The 25,951-nt window shown below is 41.1% G+C and overlaps 1 protein-coding gene across 8 annotated transcripts in view; it reads left to right on the top strand.

Moving 5' to 3' along the window:
- Nucleotides 1-25,951, top strand: part of shroom3 (shroom family member 3) — a 457,480-nt gene that overhangs the window by 384,390 nt on the left and 47,139 nt on the right. Inside the window, exon 1 of one of the 8 annotated variants that reach the window (XM_063043480.1) lies at nucleotides 18,557-18,740. The exons of the other annotated variants lie outside the window; for them this stretch is intronic. The gene's annotated coding sequence lies outside the window, so the exon portion shown is untranslated. Of the gene's footprint in view, nucleotides 1-18,556; nucleotides 18,741-25,951 lie in introns of those variants that run through there. 8 annotated transcript variants of the gene reach the window in all.

Below are 25,951 nucleotides of genomic sequence, written 5' to 3'. Positions count from 1 at the left end.
CCATGTTATATCCCTCAGCTTCCAAATGCTGTCTGAAACTACTGTTATAATCTTTCTTTTCCTTTTTTTGTTCTCACCACCCACCAGGCATCTGTGTTTTGTCTGTCACAAATTCTTATTTCCTACTGACCCATTGTCCACTCACCTATGTGTTTCAGGCTGTAATGTCCCTGATGCAGAGAGGGTCTGTGGCCATCGACACTCGTAACCCATTCTCCAAATCATGTTCCAGGCAATACATTTTCAATGGAAAGCTGGGGTAGAATTGTTCGTCTGACTGAGGTTCAGCCAAGCTGGGAGTGGTGGATATTGACCAAATTGGCATTAACCATACCCATCTAGCCTCCCAGATACAATGCGTGTGGATTTCTAGGTTGAGTTTACTTTTGCAAAGAAATGAAACAATTAAGTTTCAGCTATCACCTATTTTCATGGACATTTTGATAAATACGAGGTTTGTATTTCCAGATATTTTTGGAATGGATTTAAATTTCCAAGTTGCTACAATAGAATTACAGTTTTCAAATTTGTGTTGTCTAGATTACATAAACTAGATGCCTTCCTTGTAAATTACAGAAGATTACAATGGGTTTACGTAATTCATGCTGAACAATCTCCCTCTTAGCTCCATACTCCACAGCCATTCATTTTTCTCATCTAATATTATTATTTCAAGAAGTGCATTTATGAAATGTGCCTTCATTACTTTAACCTGCAAAGCATTCCTTGAACTAATTTTGATACGGTACACCAATGATGGGCTGATTGACTTCCCCGAGTGTAATTTGATTCCACAATAAAGAGCTATTCCAGGTGATAAGGTGCTGAAGAATCCTAGTTGACTACTTGAATGCTGAAGCTAGTTTTAGCTAAATTATTTCAGACTTAGCAAAGATACTTGCATCTACATCAACCGGATATCAAACAGAGATATGTCTGGTCCAATAATGTCACTGAGTAAGAATACAACTACCAGTAATGTCACTGAGTGAGAATAGAGTTACAGTTCTCTCATGGAGAGATGTTGAATTTATCCTCGTTTCCATGATTGGATCTGTTTTGTGTAGTTAAAGGGGTATGGTGCAATGACAGTTCTCATAAAGATAGAGCTAATGATTCTTTTTCTGAAGATTTTGACTCCTTCATGCAACACCAGCTCCTAGTAGGTATCTTGTCCCAGGAGTTGCAAGGTCATTAATCATATTGTCTTTTCTCCTAGAATGCCATTTCTATTTCTGCACAGAAGTATGAGCTTTCTTGGCCTTTGAGTTAATTATCCTTTCTGACATCATGACAAGGGATTTCTAGGTCTGTGTCAATATTTGTAGGAAGATCAAGAAGCCTCTTTTAAATCAAACAGCAAATGTATGGCTGCCAGTCTTGAGTTGATTCATCATTGATGAACCTTCTGGTTCGGCAGAATGCAATTGTACACAGCTCTTGCTAAGGAATGACCATGGGAGGTCAGCAAGGGCGTAATAGTACAGCAATTATTTAGTCATTCATTTGGTGATTCCCTGAAGATGAGAAGAAAATAATGACCAAAAACTGTGTTTGGCTTTATAGTGATCCCAGTTATGATGAGTATGCTGTTCCTCATTGACATGTAACAATGAATTTTCTGCACGCACTTTTGAGGGCGTTTGGGAACAAAGTGGTCATACAATTTCCAGTTGTTTAAAAATCAGCTTGTATTTTGTCTGGCATGGACATGCATCTGTTTGTAAGGAACAGCAGTGATTGCTCCATGACACAATAAGTACCTCTTAAAAGTTTGTTCTAATGTGGAAACAGACCATTTTATCTCCTTCCTGCGTGTTCTACTCGAATTGAAACATACAAGAACTCCCTCTGATGTAGGGAAAATTTTACTTTTTAACTCAGATCTGTGTGCCTCATGCTCTGGAGTTAAGTGATAAATAATTTCTCCCAGCTACTGGGAAAAAAAATGCTTTGCTTTCTTTCTGTAAATGCATAAGGAATTATCTAAGTCAATGGTCTTTTTGATTTGAAATGTACAAGGTCAACGTTGAGTTTATTACCAAATGCACATGTGCAATGAAAGGCTTCCTTGCAGTAACATCATGAGCACATAAGCATTATTCACAAGATAAACAAAAATTAAACATAAATATTACATAATTTTTACAAGAAAGAACACAATTATAACAAAGAAACAAAGTCCATTTAAGTGTAGAGTGACTGTCAGAAGAGTGAAAGGGAACAGGTAGTCAGTGCAGAGTACCCCTGTGGCTGTTCCCCTCCCTCTCCATAATAGATATACCACTTTGGATACTGTTAGGGAGGAGGGAAGAAATGACATACCTGGGAGAAGCTGCAGCAACACACACAAAATGCTGGAGGAACTCAGCAGACCAGGCAGCGTCTATGGGGAAAAGTACAATCCACATTTCAGGCTGCGACCTTTCGGCAGCAAGCAGGTTTCTGGCACTGAGTCTGACTCTGTGGCTCAGAAGGGAAGGGAGGAGAAGAGGTGAGCTATAATAATAAATGATTCATTGGTTAGGGGAATAGAAAAGAGGTTCTGTGGAGGAGAACGAGATTCCCAGCTGGTTTGTTGCCTCCTGGGTGCCAGGATCAGGAACATCAGAGATCGAGTCCACAGCATTCTTAAGTGGGAGGGTGAGCAGCCAGAGGTCGTGGTCCACGTGGGTAGGGTGGGTGACGAGGTCTGCAAAGTGAGTTCAGGGAGATAGGTGCTAAGTTAAAGGACAGGACATCCAGGGATGTTATCTCAGTATTGCTACCTGTGCCAAGTGCTAGTCAGGCCAGAAATGGGAAGATCATACAGTTTAACATGTAGCTAAAGAGTTGGTATAGGAGGGGCTTCAGATTTTTGGATCTTTGGGCTCTCTTCCAGGGAAGGTGGGACCTGTACAGAAGTGATGGTTTGCATCTGAACTGGAGGGGGACTAATATCCCAGTAAGAAGGTTTACTAAGGCTGCATGGGGTGGTTTAAACTAAAGTTCCAGGGGGATAGGAACCAGAGTGTCAGAAAAGATATGGTGTGGTTGTGGAGACAGATGCTGTTAAACCTACAATCAAAGTCAGGAATCAAAATGTTGGGTATGGTGGGGCAAATGTTCTGAGTAGTGTATATTTCAAAGCAAGGAGTATTGTAGGAAAGGCGGGTGAGCTCAAGGCATGGAGTTATGATATCGTAGCCATTAGTGAGACTTGGATGCAGGAGGAGCAGGACTAGCAGCTCAATGTTCCGGGGTTCCCTTGTTTTAGACGTGCTAGAGCGGGAGAGATTAAAGGGGGAGGGGTGGCATTACTCGTCAAGGAAAATGTCATGGCAGTGCCCAGTCAGGACAGACTGGAGAACTCGTCTAGTTAGGCTTTATGGGCAGAACTGAGGAATAAGAGAAGTCCTGATAAAGGGTCTCAGCCCAAAACGTCGACTGTACTCTTTTCCTAATGCTGAGTTCCTCCAGCATTTTGTGTGTGTTAATAAGAAAAGTATGAACACATTAATGGGATTAAATTATAGACCACCCAGTAATCTACAGGATTTAGAGGAGCAAATTTGTACAGAGATCAGAGACTGTTGCAAGAATCATAAGGTTGTGATAGTAGGTGATTTTAACTTTCCACATATTGACTGGGGCGCCAATACTGTAAAATGTCTAGATGGAATAGAGTTTGTCAAATGTGTTCAGGAAAGTTTCAGTACAGAGGTCCCAATGAGAGAGAAAGTCTGATACCAGATCTCCTATTAGGGAATGAGACAAGCCAGGTGACAGAAGTTTGTGTACCAGAACCATTTGGATCTAGTGATCATAATGCCATTGGTTTCAAGGTAGTTATGGAAAAGGATAGGTCTGGTGCTTGGGTTGAGATTCTATATTGGAGAAGGATCGATTTTGATGGTATCAGAACGGATCTGGTAAGTGTGGATTGGGACAGGTTGTTTTCTGGCAAAGGTGTACTCGGTCAATGGGAGGCCTTCAAAAGTGAAATTTTGGAACATAGAACATAACTTGAAAACATACATCACAGTACAGGCCCTTCAGCCCACAAAGCTGTGCTGAACATATCCCTACCTTAGAACTACCTAGGCTTTACCCATAGCCCGCTATTTTTCTGAGCTCAGTACAGTGTTTGTATGTTCTTGTCAGAATAAAAGGCAAGGATAACAGGTTTATGGAAACTTGGTTTTCGAGAAATATTGAGGTCCTGGTTAAGAAAAATAAGGTGTATAGCGAACAAATTAGACGCTTGAGTATAAGAAATGCAGGAGAGCACTTAAGGAAATCAGGAGGGCTAAAAGAAGACGCGGGGTTGCTCTAGCAGACAAGGTGAAGGAGGATTCTAAGGGCTCCTGCAGATATTTTAAGAGCAAAAGTATAGCAAGGAATGAGATGGGGGAGATTTTAAATGTGCTTTTTGCATCAGTATTTACTCAGGAGTCGGACACAGTCTATAGCAGTGAGGCAAACAGCAGCAAGGTCATAGACCTTGTACAAATTACAGAGGAGAAGATGTTTGCTGTCTTGAGGAAAATCAGGGTGGATAAATCCCCAGAACCTGACAAGGTGTTCCCTTGGACCCTGTGGGAGCTTAGTGCAGAAATTCCAGCAGCCCTAGCAGAGATATTTAAAACATCTTAGCCACAAGTGAGGTGCTGGAGAATTGGAGGATAGCTAGTGCTGATCCGTTGTTTAAAAAAGGCTCCAAGAATAAACCAGGAAATAATAGAGCAGTGAGCCTGACATCAGTAGTGGGAAGGTTATTGGAAAGTATTCTCAGGAACCAAATATATAAGTATTTGGATAGACAGGGTCTGATTAAGGATAGTCAACATGGCTTTGTTCATGGTAAGTCATATCTAACCAATCCTGTAGTTTTTCGAAGAGGTTATCAGGAAAGTTGATGAAGGCAAGGCAGTGGATGTTGTCTATATGCAATTCCTTTGACAAGGACCCGCATGAAAGGTTGGTCATGAAGATTCAGTGGCTTGGCATTCAACATGAAGTAGTAAATAGACTTCGAGAGAGAAGCAGAGAGTGGTAGTAGATGGTTGCCTCTCTGACTGGAGGCCTGTGCTCAGCCCATTTTTATTTGTGATCTATATCAAGGATCTGGATGATAATGTGGTCGACTCGATCAGCAAATTTGCAGATGACATCGAGACTGGGGGTGTAGTGGACAGTGAGGAAGACTATTAGAGCTTGCAGTGGGATTTGAACCAGCTGGGAAAATGGCAGATAGCATTTAATGCAAGCAAGTACGAGGTGTTGTATATTGGGAGGACAAACCAGGGTAGGTTGTACATGGTGAGCAGCAGGGCACTGAGGACAGAGGCATCTGGGAATACAGATTCACAATTGAAGGTGGTGTCACAGGTAGACCTAATAAATCAATGTATTGAATACAGGAATTGGAATGTTATGTTGAAGTTGTATAAGCCCATGGTGAGGCCGAATTTGGAATTCTGTGTGCAATTTTGGTTACCTACCCTCGGAAAATATGTAAAAAAGATCGAAACAGTGCAAAGAAAATTTACAAGGATGTTGCTGGGTCTTGTGGACCTGAGTTATAGGGAGAGATTGAATCGGTTAGAACTTTATTCCCTAGAGTGTAGAAGATTGAGAGGAGATTTGATAGAACTATGCAAAATTATGAGGGGGTATAGACAGAATACAGACATCCCACCCTGCAAAAACTCACTTCAGGGAGGTAGCACCATCAATTTGCGGGAGACTTCCGGGAGAGGTGGGATGTCTGCAATAGAGTAGCTCCTTAGCAGCTAGCCAGCTAGTTTAATTAATGTTAGCTATGCTAATGAACGAATGACGCCTGTTAAGCTCACCTTAACATGTCTTTTACATTTTAACTCACCATGGGCAATAGAAAAGTCATTGTTGCAAACAGTGCAGCGAGCAACACTGTCATTATTTTTGACCTCTATTAGGGGTACACTTTAGTGTAGTCTGGGGTGAGGTACGTTTTATATTTTTTTGGAACACTCTGCCATGGCGCGCTCTCTCTCGCGCTTGCTTTCTCTCTTGCACTCTCTCGCTCGCGCTCTCTCTCGCTTGCTTTCTCTCTCGCACTCTTGCTTTCTCTCTTGCTCTCTGGCGCGCTCTCGCTTTCTCTCACTCACTCACTGTCTCTCAAAAAAATTGATTTCCGTGATATTGTATATAATTTGCGGGCATCAGGGAGCCACTATTTATATGCGGGAGACTCCCGGAACTTCCAGGAGAGGTGGGATGTCTGAGAATAAATGCAAGCAGGCTTTTTCCACTGTGGTTGGGTAAGACTAGAACTAGAGGTCATGGGTTAAGGGTGAAAGGTTGAAATGTTTATGGGCAATGGGGAGTGGCAGGGAGAGCTTCTTTACTCCAAGGGTCGTGTGAGGAATGAGCCGCAAGAATGGAACGAGGTGCCAGGGCTAATGGTGGGTGTGGGTTTGATTGCAACATTTAAGAGAAATTTGAATAGGTACATGGATGAGAGAGGTATGGAAGGCTGTGGTCTAGGTACACATCAGTGGGACTTAAGCAGATTAATGGTTCAGCACAGACTAGATGAGCTGTAGGACCTGTTACTGTGCTGTGGTCTTCTATGACTCAGTGATCAGAGTGGTCCTAAACAAGAGTGAGCAGGAATTTACCGGTTGGTTCAAGAACCAAAGGGTAGAAGGGAAGTAGCTGTTCTTGAGCTTAGTGGTGTTGGATTTCAGGTAAGCACCTCTTTATTTTAATTCCTTTGTCTTATCCACCATCACTGATGATAAACAGGCTAGTAGGCTGCTGCCTTACCTGTGCCATTGAGAGGTGTGTGGAAATGACAAGGTGGGAACTCCCCCTTCCTGAGTTCAAAAGTTCAGCGTGTGGAGACAGAAACCCTAAAACTAAGAAGCAAGAATTGTCCAGTTGTTTGAAGATAGCAAGCTGCCACATTCACCATTCTTTGTACTATCTGCAGCTTACTGCATTTTCATCTTGGCAACAAAAAGGAGCATTTTACTGTCAAACAATCGCCTCCTTGGTGAAGCAAGTACTACAGTGTTTGTCAAAAGGAAGAACAAGTTCATTTGGCAGAAATGAGAACAAGTTTTGTAAAAGGCAAAGAATAATGTCTCAAAGTTAGAAACAAGAGTGGAGTGTGCTGGGGATAAACCTCATGTCAGGCAGCAGAGGGAGGCTGCGAGTCTTATTACAGTATTTGTCCGAATAGAGACAAAGGAGCTTAATTCCAAGAGCAAGATGAGAGCAGTTGTTGTCAAGGTAACTGTTTAACCAAGCATTACACTAAAAAAAAATGAAGTAAAACTGAAGTCAGTGATAATCATGAGAGTCAGTGATAATGGCTGGAATCATAACTTGGTCAAAGGAAAATGGTTGTAATTATTCTGGCTGTTTATCCATTTAATGGTGTTGGGCCAATTGTATTCATCGACTTCATTAACAACATCATTGCTCAGGGATCACCCCTTTTCCCAGTTTTTCTGAAAGTGAAGCTGCCCTGCTCATGCAGCAGGAACTGCACACCTTCAGGCTTGGGCTGAGAAGTACGTTCAGCAACTTTATGAAGAAGCTTGCGAAGAAAGCATGGCAGTGACTCTACTTTCTTAGAAGTTTGTGAAGATTTGGCATGACATCTAAGACTTTGACAAACCTCTGTAGATGTGTGGTGAACGGTATATTAACTGGTTGCATCACAACCTGGTATGGAAACACCAATGCCCTTGAATGAAAATCCTACAAAAAGTAGTGGCCACAGCCTAGTCCCTCACAGGTAAAACACTCCCCCACCACTGAGCGCATCTAGATGGAGCGCTGTTGCAAAAAAGCAGCATGCATCATCAAGGACCCCCCGCCACTGGCACCATGCACTCTTTTTGCTGATGCCATCAGGAAGAAGGAACAGGAGCTTGAGGGCTCTCACCACCAGGTTCAGGAATAGTTATTTCCCCTGAACCAGAGGTTCTTGAACCAAAAGGGATAGCTTCACTGAGCTTTACTGGCCACAGCACTGAACTGTTCCCATAACCTATAGACTCACCTTTAAGAACTCTTCATCTCATGTTCTTGATAGTTATTGCTCATTTATTTATATTTTCTTCTTTCTTTTGCACTTGCACAGTTCATTGTCTTCTGCACATTGGTTGTTGTCCGTCCTGTTGGGGTGGTTTTTCATTGATTCTATTGCGTTTCTTGTATTTACTGTGAATGCCCGCAGGAAAATGATCTCCGGGTCGTGTATGGTGAGTGACATCACCGATCTCAAACAGCCCAGTATCTGGGGAGATGTTTGCAGTCACTGCTGACAAATGCAAAAATTCTGTGGCTGGAAGAGCGGGTTAGAGATCAGATATTCTTCACTGAGCGTCTCATTTCCTAACTCCCCAAAGTCTTTCTACCACCACTAAAGAGCATCTAAAATAATAATCTGGAGCAGAGGTGACTGATATCCAATAACCACAAACATCTGCTGATGGACTAGAATCACATTAGCCAGTGGAGAGTTTTGCCCTTAATTCAAGTGACCTCATTTACCCTACTCTCTTCTACCACAATGAGTAGTCATCTCAACTTCAGTTATTCTCATCTCAGGTCTTAAACGTAGTGGTGATGTTTGTGCTGTGTCTTTTTATTGGCTGATGTTGTCTGGAGCTGACGGGCCATGGTAAAACAGTGAGTGGATGATTGGTGGATTTAGATTTGGACTTATTTATAACATGTACATAGAAACATACAGTGAAATGTGTTGTTTGCATTTGCAACCAAAACACCTAAGGATATGCTGGAGGTAGTTTGTGTTGCCACATATTCCTGCACTGACATAGCATGCCCACAATGTTCAACAAACAAGCAGCAATAACGACAACAAAACAAAATGACAACAGCACAATAAGCCCCTTTCCCTCTTGATTAAGATGAATCTTAAGGATATATATTGTATATATACTTTAATAAATTGATCTCTAATTTTGAACACAGCTGCCATTCTGTGTCGCATATTGAGAAATTGCTGCCATTTTGTGTCATCAACACAGCGTAATCCACAAGTTAAAAATTGTTAATCTGAATATTTTTGGTGCCATTATTGAGGCTGGAGTGCTGACTTGGAAGCCAAGGGAACTTGAATAGCCATCTCAATCAACAGATGCTTCATTTCATTTTATTGTTTCATGAAATATTGAACCTGGTACTTCAGGGTGTTAATCAATCATCACTTGGGGTGCAGAACCCATGCTCTCAGTCTTGCTGAGGTCATCTGAAAAGGACATGGTTGTTTAAAATCCCCTAACCCTTCATACTTACTTTTAGAGTCATAGATTCATATAGCATGGAAATAGGCCCCTTAGAGATAACTGTCTGGTGTTGTAATAAATCTTAAGAATATTAAGACACACGAAATGCTAGAGGAATTCCGCAGATTAGGCAGCATCTATGGAAAAGAGTGCAGTCGATGTCTCGGGCCGAGACCCTTCAGTGGGGCCGTGGCCTGGCCTGCTGAGTTCCTTCAGCATTTTGTGTGTCTTACTTGGATTTCCAGCATCTGCAGATTTGCTCTTTCTTGTGATAAGAATATTAACTATACTTTCCTAGCCAGAGTGGTTGATTGATTCCAATTATAAAAGCAATGGGTCATTTATAGTAAATTACATTTGGTATGGAGATGGAGTTGTTCTGACTATAGCTGCAGACTCTGTATCATAGGGTCTACCTTGAAATGCATGAATATTACACGCTTAGGTAATCAAAATAAAAAAGTTATTGGGGTATTTCCTCCATAGACTGTATAATTTACCATTAGAACAAGAGGTTTGTTACAAAATGACCTCACAATTATCTGCCTGGCCTGCATCCAGCTCTGAAAATAAATATTGATCCTCATTTTTTCCATTTACTGCTTCCCACCTTCCTCTTGTATCCACACATGGTGGACGTTCCTCACAATCTAATTATTGCTGTGCTGGCATCTGGACAGCAAAACGCCTAATCTGAAGGATCACGATTGCCTCTGCTTCCACTGAGAGTCTCCCATTGCTCCAGGACATTGTTTTAATGGTTAAATGCTGTTTAACAACTTAACATAATTTCCATCATATACAGTAACAGTTTTGTTTATGTGAAGGAGTAAAGTAGGAGATGTATAATTATGTATATTGAATTAGTGTTTTGTATGGTTTGGTGTGTTAAATCTGTCCTATTTCAGCTGGTATCACTTTCAAAGAGAATAAATTGCAACAAATAAGTGAAATTATTGTTGTATATTTAATATACAAGTAATCTTGTGTGTGTGTGTGTGTGTGTGTGTGTATAGATTAAGCTTTCTTGTTCATTTAAAATAATTCATTAATGGTATGTGTATAAATATGTTAATTGCATACATCATCACACTACCATGTGATATGTGCGCGCCCCACTTAAAGTAAACGAAGTTAGACCCACGTTTCTGGACTTCCTCCGAAGGTACAAAACTTAACACTTACATCATTTAAAACCACATCAAACTACAATGAAACTCTTATAATTCTGCACATTTGGGTCTTTGGTGGTTATGAATTGGCAGATCTTCCAGACTATTGACTGTTATTTCTATTAATACCTCATTTTACATTGGATATTATTATAGTATAGTAATTTTTTTTACTGAAGCAGGTTTTTATTTTTTATTGAGAGGGAGTATAGGAACAGGACCCTGGAGTGCAAGAGTATGCGATGAGGGAAAAGGGAGTTTATGAAAAGGAGCTCAGGTAAGAAGGAAAAGAACAGAAGAGCTGAGACCCTTTTGAATGAAAAGGAAAAAGGGAACTAGGACCCAGATATATTGAAGTAAGATCCGGGGGGATGAAAAAGAAATACAATAAACATTACTTGGTGAGCCAGATGTCAAACCAGAGAGATTTTCAAATAGTTGGATAGCAGACTATCAGAGTTTTACTATACCTGCTGGTTCAATGCAAGAATTTTCAATATTTTAGTTGCTAGTAAATATGCAAGATGTATTCTTTAGATTAGGTTATGTTACACTTAAAGAGTAAGTGTGAATGGTTTTAACATACTATTTCTGATGGAGTACAATTTCTGATAAGTTTGCAGAGTCATTTTTCATTATAATTTTAGATTTAGTGAAATTTGATAGCACTTTATCTCTTAGCACAATCTGGATAGACTAAATTACAGGGGTGGCGATTAAAAAGCTTTCAAATGATAAAGTTACTGACCTTCAAGTTGAAGGAAAAAAGATTATGTGCAGGAAGGTATCAGCAAATGTAATTAAGTGGACAGAAGAATGGCAAATAAAGTTCAGTCTGGAGAATTGTGAGGTAATGCTGAGGGCAAACGAGATAAGGAAATCCATAGTAAGATACTGCGATGTGAGTAGGAACACAGTGGCCACGAAGAATGTGTGCGCAGCCCCCTGAAAGTAGTAGGACAGGCAAGCAAAGTCGTTATAAAGTTGGACACAATTCAGTGCTCCCTTGGCCAAGGCCTATAATACACACTGCAACAGTATAACACACTGGTTAGGCCACAGCTGGAGCGTTAGTGATTATATTACAGGAGACAAGTGATATCACTAGCAAGGTTACAAGGAGGGTTTATGAGGATGTTGCCAGGATTGGAGAATTTTAGTTATGGGGAAAGGCGAGCTCAGCTGGGGATGTTTTCTTTGGAACAGATGACACTGAAAGGAGATTTAATTAAGTTAGTAAATCAAGGATGGCCTAAATAGACAGATGGGCAGGATGTACTTTCCTTAAAGGGAGGTCAAAACCAAAAGAAAATTTTTAAAAAATCATAACCCAGGTGGTGGTGTGGGTGTGTCAATCTCTGGCTGTAAAAGTGAAGGAGGCAGACATCCTCATTGGATAACTAATTGGGCACTTTTAATATTTGAACATAAAAAGATGAAATACAAAACTTAAGGTTATTGACTTATAATATAATGGAATGAATGGCATTAAATTTCTGTTTTATTTTTGATTAGAGACCAGCTCTAATTTTTAATCAGAGTCTCCAAAGGTCTCTCTTGAAACCTCTCTACCTTCCATCTCACTTTTGTCCATTGAAACCATTGTTGGTAGAATCTCAGGTGGTGACAAGAGGGTGTATAGGAGTGAGATATGCCAACTAGTGGAGTGGTGCTGCAGCAACAACCTGGCACTCAGCATCAGTAAGATGAAAGAGCTGATTATGGACTTCAGGAAGGGTACGACAAAGGAACAGATACCAATCCTTATAGAGGGATCAGAAGTGGAGAGAGTGAGCAGTTTCAAGTTCCTGGGTGTCAAGATCTCTCAGGATCTAACCTGGTCCCAAAATATTGATGCAGTTATAAAGAAGGCAAGACAGCGACTATACTTCATTAGGAGTTTGAAGAGATTTGGTATGTCAACAAATACACTCAAAAACTTCTATAGATGTACCGTGGAGAGCATTCTGACAGGCTGCATCACTGTCTGGTATGGAGTGGGCGGGGGGGGGGCGCTACTGCACAGGACTGAAAGAAGCACAGAGGGTTGTAAACTTAGTCGGCTCATCTTGGGTACTGACCTACAAAGTACCTGGGACATCTTCAAGGAGCTGTGTCTCAGAAAGGCAGCGTCCATTATTAAGGACCCCCAGCACCCAGGGCATGCCCTTTTCTCACTGTTACCATCAGGCAGGAGGTACAGAAGCCTGAAGGCACACACTCATCGATTCAGGAACACCTTCTTCTCCTCTGCCATCTGATTCCTAAATGGACATTGAACCCTTGGACACTACCTCACTTTTTAAATATATAGTATTTCTGTTTTTTGCATGATTTTTAATCTATTGCTCAATATGTATATTGTAATTGATTTACTTATTTTTTATTATTTTTATCTTCTATGTTATGTATTGCATTGAACAGCTGCTGCTAAGTTAACAAATTTCACATTACATGCTGGTGATAATAAACCTGATTCTGATTTTTTTTTAGGAGAAAAGTAATTGTCTTTCTCCTTCTGATATTTGTTTTCCCTTGCACCGCTGAGATTGCCCTATATCTTTCTTTGGCAGGGACACCGAATATTTGGTGTCAGGTTTGTTGTCCTGCTTTTCGTGGGTGTGTGTGTGTCTGTGTCTTCTTGCATTTTGTCAGGAGAGAGACTGACATCATGCAACTGGAAGGTGTTCTCTTTCCAATTATGCAGTTTGTAAAGATCCAGCCTGCAGAGTCAAAAGGTCAATATGGCTGCTGGTGCTGGGTGGACCTGGGGAATGTTGCTGGGCTTGCGTTGCTGACATTGGAATAGTTTGCCTCCCACTCACCTCAGGGGGCGAGTTCAACTTGTTGCTTTACAGTAGCTTTTAGATCAAGTTCAACATACAACTTAGGTAAAGCTGTAGTGGTCACAGGTTTATCTTCAGCACAGGTAGACATAATTATTTGAAGTATTGCTATGTGATTATTTTCTTGGGGCTGAGAAAAACATAATGCAAAGCAAATTAATTGTGAAGTGTTTAATGTTGCTAGTCATAGTTCTCAGTTATAATTGTTCAAAAATATTTGGGTGTGTTCATATAACCTCATCTGAATGTCTCAAGGATTGACACTAAACAGAAATTACATTTTGCAATATCCACTTGCAACTTGATATTAAATTAGTATCAACCGTTTGAGGAGCTGAGCTTTGAAGTTTTTACTGCTGTTAAACTCCTTTTTTGTTGAGGCATTTTTCTTTTGGACTTCACCTTATCATTTGGGAGGTCCCTCAGCCGTTGGGGTTACTTGCTTCCAGTAGAGGAGGGATTCTCAGACCCTGCAGCTGGTGGGGCTTGACGGTGGCTGGTGGGAGGTTGTCTGGGATGGAATGTGGTCTTTCCTCTCTTTGTGCCTGGTCTCCACGTGGCTCCTACCAGATATAATCTAATTGGTTAGAGCTTTCCCAGGGGCCTCTCTCTGCCAGTCTGAGTAGTTTTAGGTCTAGGATTCCCAGGAGTCGGTGGGGATGTTGGGACTTCTGAAGGAGGTTTTGACAACATCTAGAAATCAATTATGATGGCAGTGCCATCTCCAGAGTCTTTACTGCAGGAGTCTGGCATTAGGCATGCAGACTTTGTGGCCTACACTACAGGATTGGTTCAGCATGACCACGGCCTTGATATTAGAGATGTTTACCCAAGTGAGGGCATTGTCATTGCTTCACCTATCCTGCTGCTGAGCTAGGAAGAGTTTTGATGTTTTTCTTTCCTTCCTTTGATGTCTCCACGTATACAGGAGAGTGGTTGCTGCAGATGACAGGTAGACCTTGGTGCCCTGTTTGAGAACTTGCCCTTAAATATTCTTTCTGCTGCCAAAGGAAGATCAAATAAACGTGTAGAGTGCTGGATATGCTGTGAGTCAAGCACACTTCTTTGTCCTGGATGTGTGTATTGGAGCTGTACTCCTCCAGGTGAGAGGAGAATATTCCATTGTGCTCCTAACCTGTGCCTTACGGATGGTGGAAAGGCTTTGGGATGTCAGGAGGGCACTCTTTAGCCACGGGATACCCAGATTTTGGACTGGTAATACCCTCTGCTGGAGAATGTGATGGTGTGAAATATAGGCACAGGCTGATGGGATTAGTTAGATTGGCATTGCGGTCAGTGTGGGCTTGAATGGCTGAAGGGCCTGTGCTATACTGTTCTATGTTTTATACATGGTACTGGACACTGACGTGTGTATGTTGGTGTCACTCTGCTAGAAACTGTCATTACTTTGCACTGGAGGAGTATTTTATTATCTATCACTCATTGACGATTTCTGTATGTGGTTCAGACTTTGCTACTGTCCAGCAGCACTGACCTCAACAACAATGATGTGCCTTGAGCAGCTGGTAGTGGACCACATCAAATCCTATCTTCCTGCTACACTGAACCCTTTCCAGTTAGCTTATCGTTCAAATCAGTCCACTGATGACACCGTAGCCTCCGCACTCCACTCCGTCCTGTCTCACCTGGAAAATGGAGCCTCATATGCCAGGCTGCTGTTTATTGACTTCAGTTTGGCATTCATTGCAATCATATCTCAAAAGCTAGTGGGTAACTGTCCTCGTTGAGTCTCAACACTCCTTTTTCTCTGTAACTAGATCCTGGACTTCTTGACAGAAAGACCACAGTCAGTCCATGTTGGCGGAAGCAATTCTAGCTCCATCCCGCTGAGTGCTGGCACTCCCCAGGGCTGCGTACTCAGTCCGCTGCTGTTCACACTTCTAACGCAAGACTTCACTGCTCGGTCCAGTTCAAACCAAATCGACAAGTTCACTGATGACAACAGTGGTGGGCCTCATCAGCAATGACGACAGAGAGGAGATGGAGCAGTTTGTAGAATGGTGTGAGCACAACAACTTGAGTCTCAATGTGGACAAGCCCAGAGAGATGATTGCAGACCTTAGGGAGGTGCAGGCTCCTCTGTGGAGCACCAAGTTTCTAGGAGTGCTCATTACGGATGATCTCACCTGGTCCCTCCACACTACTTCACTAGTCAAGAAAGCACAGCAGCATCTCCACTTCTTGAGGCGAGTGATGCTTCCCCCCCCCCCACGTTTTAACCATTTTTTCCAGGAGCACTATCGAGAGTGTCCTGGCCAGCTGCATCACCACCTGGCGTGGGATTTGTAAGGCATCTGACCGCAAGTACCTACAAAGAATCGCAAGGACTGCTGAGAGGATCATTGGCGTCCCTCTTCCATCCATTAGAGATATTTATTAGGAGCGCTGCGTGTGCAGGCCCGTTGGTATTGTCAGAGATCCCTCCCATCCATCCAACAATTTCTTTGACCCCCTACCATTAGGACAAGAACTGTTAGGATGGGAAACAGCGTGTTCTTAAGACTACTGAAATCCCTGCTATCATGCTGGTGTCATCAGGTATGAAGTGCCAGTAGCGTTATACTGTTTACTTTTTAACTTGTGTCGTAAATGCACCATATTACTTGTTAGTTTATTTGTGATGGTGTTGGGCCCGTGGCCGAGTGGTTAAGGTGTTCATCTAGTGATCTGAACGCATTAGGGTTAGGGTTAGTTCGAGCCTCAGCTGTGGCAGCGTGTTTGTGTCCTTGAGCAAGGCACGTAACCACACATTGCTCTAGTGTCTGTGCGAGGAGTGGTGCCCCACACAGACTTCCAATCTGTGCCTTGTAAGGCATGAAAATGCCCGTCGCAGGCCTCTCATGGTCTGAGTCAATGTTCCCTCACTCCCCCTTATTTGTGATAGTATTTGTTATGTACGTGAGTTACATGTACTGTGTTCCACACCTTGGTCTGGAGGAACATTGTCTCGTTTAGCAGTATACATGTGTGTGGTGGAATGACAATAAACCTGAACGAACTTGCTGCTTGTAGGCACAGGCCACTACGTTTATTCAACAATTACTTCAGCAGTGCGATCACAGTGAATATTACCATTTCTGGTCTTGTGTTGATGCTGCCCATGAACGTCAAGGGAAGGAGGCTGGACTGGACTCCAGGTGAATAATGCTGAGAATGGCACCTTCAGCCCAAGCTGGTTGTTGTTCAACACTTGTTTAATTTGGGAAGGGCTGCTTCACTTACTAAAGAATTTGGTATTGTGCAGTAATCAGCAAACGTCCCCATGTTTGACCTCATCCTGGAAGGTAAATTGGTGATAAAACAGATGCAGTCCTAGCACACTTGGCAGAACAATCAATTTGCTGAAGAATTCCCGCAGCATTGTCATGGGAGATAAAGTGATTGACCTCCCAACAACCACTGTAATTTGTCACGTTCAGGAAACATCATTTCCTCAATGTTACAAATGCCTTCCGGAAGAGGAGTGATTTCCTTTCAATCCCAGTGGCTTCAGCTTTACTAAGGCTTCTTGATGCCACACTCCCATCAAATCCTGATTGGAGCATTCACTCTCACCAATCTCCATTCCACCCACCCCCCCCAAAACCTTCATCCTCTGGAATTCAGTTCCTTCATTCACATTTGTGCCAAATACATACTGAGGTCTGGAGCCAAATGGTGCTGCAGAAATTCAAGCTGAATATCCACGAACTCTGAAAGATGCACACCCAACTGCAGAATTAGCTTCAATCAGAATTAGCTTTAGTATCACCAGCATGTGTCATGAAATTTGTTGTAATGCAGCAGCAGTACAATGCAAAACATCATAATAAAAGCTATGAAATACAGTAAAAATTAAATTAAAGTAGTGAGGTAGTGTTCACGGGTTCAATGTCCATTCCGAAATCTGATAGCAGAGGGGAAGAAGCTGTTCCTGAATTATTACGTGTGTGTCTTCAGGCTTCTGTATCTCCTCTCTGATTGGAGCAATGAGATGAGGCCATGTCCTGGGTGTTGGAGGTCCTTGATGATGGATGCTGCCTTTTTGAACCATTGCTCATTGAAGATGTGCAGGAAGCTGGGGAGGCGAGGGCCCATGATGGAGCTGCCTGAGTTTACAACTTTATGCGGCTTATTTTGATTCTCTGCAATGCCCCCCGCCCCTGTATCAGTCAGTGATGCAGCCAGTTAGAATGCATGGTACATCTGTAGAAATTTACAAGTGCCTTTGGTGACATACCAAATCTCCTCAAACTCCTAATGGAATATATCCACTGTTGTGCCTTATTTGTAACTGCATCGAAAAGTTAGGCCCAGGATAGATCTTCAGAGATGTTGACACCCAGGGACTTTAAATTTCACATTCTTTCCACTTCTGATTTTGATGAAGAGTGCTCTTGCCCTTACTGGTCCCTTGTCTTACCCTTCCTGAAGTCTACAATCACTTCTTTGGTCTTACTAGTAGTGCTTCAGTCTCACTACTTTCAGCAAGTCCGCACGAAGCAGGGGATGAATGAATCTTCTTACGGAGGGGTTTGCAAAGGCAATTGATAAGAGTTAACATGGCGAGAGGCTCTCAGAGAAAGTTATGTTGGGTGGAGTGACGTGATTTTCCGACGTCAAGCTGGAGTAGCAGCTGTCCTAAGTGAGGGGACGGCAGCAAACGGGGAAGGTTCTACGTGTGGCATCATTTCAGGTTGTACAGTGATTCAAAAACCATTATTCTTTAGTTGTTGTCCCTGATCAGTGTGAAAGTGGCAAGCAGTAGATTCGTAATGACCTTTCTCCCCACCCACAGTAAGCAGCAGCCACCATTGCCTTTTATAATACGATGCTGGAGAAGGAGACTTGGTGAATTAAGTGGGGGAGGGGGACGTATGGGAATTCTGATCCTATACATTGGTTCTCACAAGACTTTGTACCACCACATTTCTATCAGAATCCTCTTTTATTTGATGAAAATGCCTCCTTCTTCTCGTGAGGGAGTGCCCTCACTCCTGAATCCTTTTTCTGTGGTGTAATCATTTTGATTTTTTTTCACTTACTGAATGCATAACCACAGTCTCCTGTTTCACCAGTTACTGCCCATCAAACAATTGCTGTTCAACAATGCACTTCGATACCTGACCTTTGAACTTGAATCTTTTTCTCTGGCAATTTTCTGTTTCTAATATATTCAGCCTTAACAATGCTGTGGAATGCAGCCTCTCGGCCTCTCCGCAGATCTTTGCGTCCTATTTGTTTTGACAGGGACGCATGCCCAGACAAGGGCAAGGCTGAGCTCACAGCTCTCCTTCCTCCACTCCAGCTCTTAGTGCCTCTGGTACACGTTGCCAGCAGAAAAGAGTCAGGCTGTACTGAAAGAAAAGCAGTTGCAGAGGAGGTCGTGCCTTGGTGTGAGGAAACTGGCTTTAGCTGAAGAGAAGCTGGCTGTAAGTCTGATGAATGTGCGTCGTTTTAATTGTCTGTTTCTATTGTCTGTTTTAACTCTCTGAGTCTAAAACAAGCAGTTCTTGGAAAGACTGGTGGTGCATGAACGTCAGGCTGCATGTGTTGCTTGGTACTTAAAAAATATCAGCCTGCAGTTACAGGCTGTGCGTAGTTTGAAAAGAATATATTTTACTGACAATTATAAAGAGCTAAAATTCTGAACTGTTGAATACAACAGTCTCCACAATGTATTCCGGAAAGTGAGTGAAGTAAATACGCAAGAAAGAATATTCTCTGTGTGTGCAGATAACCAAGACTGTTTTGTACAGAATGTAATTCAAGCTTATAACTGAATGCATCCAAATATATTTGCTGTTTGTTCCATATTTTGTTTTGAGATACTGTCTGTATCATACCTAACTTGGTATTACATAATATTTAATCAGTTTTTCTGGTAAACACTTTCATAAAATTGCTGAGTTTTTTTTGTAACCAAGCCAGTCTGTGTAAGGCAAGCAAACCCTAACCCTAACCCTAATGCACTTATGGCCCATTGAACCAGAATTCCCTTCTAACACAAATTTCCCTGTTGGTCGAATAGCATAGCGAAACAAGCCATCTTCCATTGAATTAAGAATTTAAGATATGTTAATTTCAGTGGAGTGCGCCCACTAGCACTACTGTTAGAAGATTTAGCAAAGGAATGTTTTCTCCTCCCCTGATACATGGACTACTTCTTGAATAGTAAATGGCATGAAGGTACAAAAAGTTAGGGTCAGATTTAGTCTAAGGTGAAACAACAAAAGTAACAATATATTAATTTATAATGCGCAAAGGTGTCCTACAGCCAAGGATTGTTCCTGGGGGTTTACACTTCTGTATTCATCTAAGTCTAGCAGGGAAACCCTTAAAATCAGGTGGGGGGCTACTGCGCAGGATCGAAACAAGCTACAGAAAGTTGTAAAATTAGTCAGCTCCATCTTGGGTACTAGCCTCAGTAGTATCCAGGACATTTTCAAGGAGCGGTGTCTTAGAAAGGCCGTATCCATCATTAAGGAGCCCCATCACCCTGGACATGCCCTCTTTTCACTGTTACCATCAGAAAGGAGGTACAGAATCCTGAAGACACACAATCAGTGATTTAGGAACAGCTTCTACCCCTCTGTCATCTGACTCCTAAATGGACATTGAACTCATGAACACTACCTCACTTTTAAAAAATTATTTCTGTTTTGCACTATTTTTAATTTAACCATTTAATATATACATATATACTTTTTCATATACATACGTAATTTATTTTTTCGATATTTATCATGTATTGCATTGTACTGCTGCCTCTAAGTAACAAACTTCATGACACATGCAGTGATGTTGAACTTGATTCTGATAACATTCTGATGATTCATAATGATTGAGAGCTGCCTTCTTTTTGCACTCTGCTCCTGACGATGCTGGTAGGACATCCAAGTCAGCATTGATAGGTTGTACTGTCAATGTTCACATTATGAAAAGCTCTGAAATTCAATCTCGTTGTGAAATAGAGTCAGGCAGGAGTGAACTGGAATGATACAAACTCAGGTGAACCTCAGCCTTGAGTGGAAGGCTCTTTTGTAAACTGTCAGGGCATATTACTTCAAGGTCTTAAATATTAATAGACTAGGATCAGAATTTAATATATCATCAGCCAAGGTACTCACACCTACATTTCCCTGCCTTAATTGGAAGTGAAGCCCACCTTAAAGACAGACCTCTGATGATAAGGCTTCATTTCTTTCTTAGTTCACAAACTTGGTAAAGGGAATGATACACATTCAGTGACCATTTTATTGAGTGCACCTGTACACCTGCTCGTTAATGCAAATATCTAATCAGCCAATCACGTGACAGCAACGCAATGCATGAAAGCATGCAGATATGGTCAAGAGGGTCAGTTGTTGTTCAGACTGAATATTAGAATGGGGATCTAAGTGACTCCAACTTTGGATTGACTGTTGGTGCCAGTTGGGGTGTTTTGCATATCTCAGAAACTACTGTTCTCCAGGGATTTTCACACACAAGTCTCCAGAGTTTACAGAGAATGGTGCAAAAAAATTCAGTGAGTGGCGATTTCGTGTGCGTCTATCACACCCATCATCCCAGTTGGCCACTTCCACCAGAGTGTATGGGAAACATGCTTTCAAGCACTACTGCCCCTCAGCACTGTAGATTGGGAGGCATAGGTTCTTGCTGGATGGTTCCTCCACCCCTGCACCTTCTCTGGCTCACTTTCAAGGCTGAAAGTAGCCTGAGTGTTTTCTACATCTCTTTTGTCCAGCAAAGATGTGCCACTATTTATAGAATGACTCTGTTGGCTGAAAAAAAACAAAGTGGGCTCCTTTTCTTAGTTACTCCAATCTAAAGAAAGATCTTTATAAAAGTCACAAACAAAACAAGTTGCATTCATCCATAAATAAAAATACTGCTTTAAAAGAAAATAAGAGCACTCTGCTTTAAAAGTGAGGGAGTGCTCAGTGACAATTATTAAATATAAAGTAGGACAATTAAATGGTTAAGAATTACAAGCGATGATTTCATAGTCTTTTCATTCCTGCATTCCATTTCAATTCCACACTAACCAGTATCTTTATTTTTGTCACTTTAGCCTTTAGCCAAGATTCAAAGTGCACTTTATTACTGTGTTGGAGGTCGAGGCATGTGAACTATGAAAACTATGCTGTGGATCTGTCTAGCTTCAGCAATCCATTATCATTCCATCAATCTGCATCCATTGATTAATCTCCTTAGTGCTTCTTTGTTTTGGCAGAAATCTGAAGGGCACTTTTTGCTCTGACATTTTTGCCTGTACCTGTATAAATAAAGTTGCTGCTTCCTCCGCCAGTAATTGTGTTTGCGGGCAGTCTGCTGCGGAATTGCAAAAGAACTATTAACGATCCACTCTGTATTCAAGTTTTTCAGTTATATAGTTGGTGCATATATTAATTTAAACTTGCAGCATTGGGTTTTACTAATTAAGATGTATGCAGAAGCCTATAGGAAATTGAATATTTTTGAGCATGGATACATGTGAAGGCCATTCAGCCTCCTGGGCCAGTTCTATACTCATTTGAGTCATGGTTCATCTATACATCAACACTCAGCCAATTTAGTTTTTTAACTTTTTGAAACCATGCTCTACCCTGATCCAGGTCAATATAACTTCCCTGAGGTTTAATACCAGCTAAAGCATTACCTGGTTTTTATATATCAAGCTCCTGAAATGTTGGCAACTTTGTAAGTCCTTTTGATTACTTTATCTGATGAAGAAAATACCCCAATTGTCTTTGTTGATCTAAAGTAGGGGACTTGTCTTCACATTGAGTGTAACTGTTGAAGTTCTGCCCTCTCGCAATGCCATTTGTCTACGTCTTTTTGCAATTTCCTGCTCTTAGCTACAGTGTTTTATTGTATAACCTTGGTATCAACAATGAATATGTGTACATCCTTTCCTATTCCTTCAACATAATCATTGTCACATAATGAAAAGATGACGTGATAATGCAGATCTGTGGGGAAAACCATTTGTCCATCCTTTCAAGTACAAAGAAACCCCTTTCTTCCGGCCAGGCCCACAAACACTTACTGATTTGAAGTTACTGCTATGTCTTTATACATTCATTAACTCACCCATAGAACTTACGGTAATTCGTGTTGGCAGAAACATTCGCTGTATCTGGTCTTGTGACTTTCTCAGAAAAATCAGGGACAAAATAGCCTTCCCAAATATTCTTCTCTGGTCAGTCTTCGTCCATCAGATATCATAAAAAATAAAAGTACTTGCATGCAGTGATTCAGACCTTCCTATATGAAATAAGTTGTCATGGTTGTTTTCATAAGTTGTACCTTAGAGGTCATGATATAGCAATGTGAGGCAGGGTGGGTTGCCACAGGCTATGGCTGGACAGTTTAAGATCCCATTCATGTGTGTACTGTCTATATTCTTTCTTTCACTGAAGAAATTTTTGATCTACGTATGTCCTCTCCAATCATGTCTGAGTTCGATTCAATAAATATATAGGTTCTGATTATAATTTGTTATTTAAACATACCTTGTAAGTGTACATCTAGTCTCCTGCTGGTAGGGTTTGAGTACAAATAACTGGAAGTTAAAGCAATATTTATCTTTATGAAAATATTTTGGCCCAGGTGGTCAAGTATTTTAAGAAATATGTAGCTGCCGTTTTGTATCAAATGTTTCTGTCACACTTCGCCACATTACATCCCATTCAAATGCAGTCTACACACATGATCTACTACTGAGAGCAAGTAGAAAACCTTTGAAAGTGGGATTTGCTGATTACTCATGCTGCAGTGGCCTTGCCTTTACAGAATAAGGCAGAAATGAATTGGCTGTTTAATGTTGTTGGGTATTGTTATTACTTGGCATTTATGGGTGGTGGCAAATGCCACGTGCCACTTGATGCCGTGCTTATAGAAATCTACCTTGATGTTGAGGCTTCTTTTCGCTTACATTCAGATCTTTTGCTCTTGTAGTCGGAGGACTGGAACTAGTCATGCTTGTGGTCTCCAAAAAGAGCATGGGTTGCCTGGCTCTTACTATTGTATTGTTTGCTGGTATCTCTGTCTGTTTCCATTACCTCAAGGCTGGTAGTTTTCTGTGTGGTGTTGCTAGATTCGCTCTTTGTGAACAGGCATTCAAAAGAGCCAGTTAGTTGTTGGCTTGATAGCTACATCACAGTGTTTCAAGCTTTTAGCTGTCTTGTAAGAAACTATTTCAGTCTTTGGTAAGTGCCTGACCTGATGCAGAAACTCAGACCAGTACCTGGTGATTTCTTATAACTAAAATATGGCATAAATATGCTCTGAAAGAAATCAGATAGTTGTCACTCATAGGCTTTGTAGACAGCACCAATAACCAAATATCAGTGACATGAGCATTAGCGAATTAGAAGCGTTCAAAGATATTTATATTAAGAAATTTTGCTCTAAGAAGCAGGATTTTTACTTCCCCATTTGATAGCTTGTTGTCTTCAGCAACCTCCCTTTGGTTATTGAGTCTATAGTCAATACATATATTTTTTTGTTCTTGTCATTACATTGTCTCTCAATTTCCTTCCACCATCTGCCCACAGTATTTGACAAAAATATTCTCTCACTCTCAATGTGACACTGCCAAATTGTCACAATAATTCTTAAAACTGATAGTCAAAACATTTCATACTATTCATAATTGGAAATATCAATTTTCAAGATCAAAACCTTTTTTAATGGTTGTATATACAGTTCCCACTGTAATCTAAAATTATTTGCCATGCCTCAAACTGGTGAATGTTGGACTTTAGTTTTGGTACTAAATGGGTTTAAGCCAGTCGGTACTGTAGTGGCATCCACTCCATACTCTGTGGCGAGTGGTCCTGGGTTTGAATCCAGCCATTCCTTACACACTTTCCATCCGTGCTGGGTTGAGCATCAAGCTAGAAACTCAACCTCATATAAAACAGACAAAAGCCAAAGAAAAGGCAAGGTTGCGGCCCAGTATGCCACAAGGCGCAAAAAGGAACAACAACAACTAAATGGGCTTGGATGCAAAGCCTTAGGTCTCACATCACCAGGTTCAGGAACAGTTATTTCCCCTCAACCATCCGGCTCCTGAACCAGAGGGGATAACTTCACTCACCCCAACTGATTCTGCACCTATTGACTCACTTTTAGGGGCACCACAACTCTTGTTCTCAAAATTATTGGAATTATTTTGTTTTTCTTTTTGTAATTGTGCAATTTGTTGTCTTTCGCACACTGGCTGTTTGCCTTAGTGTGTAGTTTTCATTGATTCTATTGTGTTTCTTTGTATTTAATTGTGTGAATGCTCACACAAAAATTAATCTCATGGTGACATATACTTTGATAATAAACTTACTTTGAACTTTGAATTGATAAGTGATGATCTGATACCAAAGGCTGTTGGTGGGCAATTTATTGTGTTGTTACAAATGTCCAGATTATGCAGTTCAAATCCAGCTTGAGTGAAAACATTTGAGAAATAATCATTTTAGCGTGGGAGCTGTAACTACACATTTGTCATCTAATGTCGGTGTCAAGCTCAAGAAGTGAGATTTTAAAAAAATACAAGGAATTCAACCTGGTCGGACATAAAGGTCAAAGCCATGAATTTTCCTGAACAGCAAACATATGGATTGGAATGTGGATCATTAATCAAGGGAATTTATCCTGTATTTATCTTTTATTGGCTTGTTAGGACTGTCCATTCCATTTGAATTCTGGACCATTAATTATTGTAACAGATTGTTAATTAGAGCTACTTCTTGAACATTTTATTTATGGCATGTCATCGCCCCTAACTAATCAAAAGTAGCCCCTTTACCCTTGTGCATTGACATGGCAAGATGTTGATAATTGCCAGGGACTGACCCCCTTAACTGTAGGCATTACTACGTGTTTTATCAGCAGTCACTAAAACTGTCCGGTTTAGCTGACAAATTTACAAAGGAATGCAACAAACAAAATGTCTCTACAAAAGATGTCAAGTAATTTAAGAAATCTGTAGCTGCTTTTTTTTAACCAACTGTTTCCACATTACATTTTGGTTACAGTAGCATAACAAAACTTTCTAATAAATGATTATACCAGGTTCCAGTATTCTTTTTCAGACAGGCCAGGTTAGCAGCTAACAGTAACACAACTGGTGTCTCACTGACATCTAGTTTGTGAAGTGTTCGGTTCCTATAGTGGGTGCCATTGTTAAGTTTGCCTTGACCAAATTACTTTTTAAGGTAGTTTGTGAATGGTTAAAAAAAATGTAGACTACTTAAAGCAGTCAGAAAAATTCAGAGGGCCACAGGCAATAAAAGGAATTAAAATACACTGGAGAAACAATGCATTGGACTAAATGTGGGCTATGTCCCAGACTTTCTAACATTAATTACTAACCTTTTGTGAAAGCCAAATGTGAGGGAATGTTTAAATCAAAAATAATTCTAGCTTGCAAGATCTGGGATCCATGCTCCCTATGCAGCCTAACTGATGACTGTTTTAAAGGCAAGTGGAGATTTGCTGGTGTTATTTCCAGCTCCCTGTGCACGTTAGCAGTATGATGTGATGGAAAGTCTGAAAATAATTCCAGCAAAACAGAGAATTTCCTTAACTGTTCATCAGAATACTTCAGAAAATGTATAGATGGCAATCAATATTAATG

Source organism: Mobula hypostoma, chromosome 3, assembly GCF_963921235.1.
Source record: "Mobula hypostoma chromosome 3, sMobHyp1.1, whole genome shotgun sequence".
NCBI classification, from domain to species: domain Eukaryota; kingdom Metazoa; phylum Chordata; class Chondrichthyes; order Myliobatiformes; family Myliobatidae; genus Mobula; species Mobula hypostoma.
This window is presented reverse-complemented; position numbering and strand designations above follow the sequence as displayed.